The sequence below is a fragment of the Poecilia latipinna genome, unplaced genomic scaffold (assembly GCF_001443285.1).
Source record: "Poecilia latipinna isolate Pla-1442-1.1 unplaced genomic scaffold, P_latipinna-1.0 Scaffold10530, whole genome shotgun sequence".
Lineage (NCBI taxonomy): Eukaryota > Metazoa > Chordata > Actinopteri > Cyprinodontiformes > Poeciliidae > Poecilia > Poecilia latipinna.
In genome coordinates, this window is record NW_015123146.1 from 7,337 (window position 1) to 8,061 (window position 725).

Genomic DNA, 725 nt, shown 5'->3' on the forward strand with positions numbered 1-725 from the left:
AACAACTACACCTACCTCTCCGACAACTACAAAGCCTCCTACAACTACAACTACACCTACACCTCCAACTCAAGAGCCAACTACAACCACAACTACAATTATACCACCCTCTACAACAACTCCAGAGCCAACTACAACTACACCTCCCACTACGACAACTCCACAGTCAACTACAACCAAAACGTCTACACCTACCCCTCCAACAACTACAAAGCCTCCTACAACCACAACTACACCTCCCACTCCAACTCAAGAGCCAACAACAACCACAACAACTACACCTACACCTCCCACTCCAACTCAAGAGTCAACAACCAAAACGACTACACCTACACCTCCGACAACTACAAAGCCTCCTACAACAACAACTACACCTCCCACTCCAACTCAAGAGCCAACTACAACAACTACAACTACACCTCCCACTCCAACTCCAGAGTCACCTACAACCAAAACAACTACACCTACACCTCCGACAACTACAAAGCCTCCTACAACCACAACTACACCTCCCACTCCAACTCAAGAGCCAACTACAATCACAACAACTACAATTATACCTCCCTCTACAACAACTCCAGAGCCAACTACAACTACACCTCCCACTCCAACTCAAGAGCCAACTACAACCACAACAACCACACCTACCCCACCGACAACTACAAAGCCTCCAACAACCACATCTACACCTACACCTCCCACTCCAACTCCAGAGACAACTGCAA

The 725-nt window shown here is 47.6% G+C and overlaps 1 long non-coding RNA gene across 11 annotated transcripts in view; it reads right to left on the minus strand.

The window, feature by feature from the left end:
* The window catches only part of LOC106944456 (uncharacterized), an 8,040-nt gene extending 7,330 nt beyond the window's left edge, over positions 1-710 (minus strand). For 9 of the 11 annotated variants that reach the window (XR_001424314.1, XR_001424315.1, XR_001424311.1 and 6 more), the window contains exons 1-3: positions 654-710; positions 471-611; positions 12-149 (exon numbers count right to left, since the gene is read on the minus strand). This is a non-coding gene — a long non-coding RNA (uncharacterized LOC106944456). The remainder of the gene's footprint in view (positions 1-11; positions 150-470; positions 612-653) is intronic. The other 2 variants (XR_001424313.1, XR_001424310.1) reach the window with 1 other exon arrangement.
* Positions 711-725: the final 15 nt, after the last annotated feature.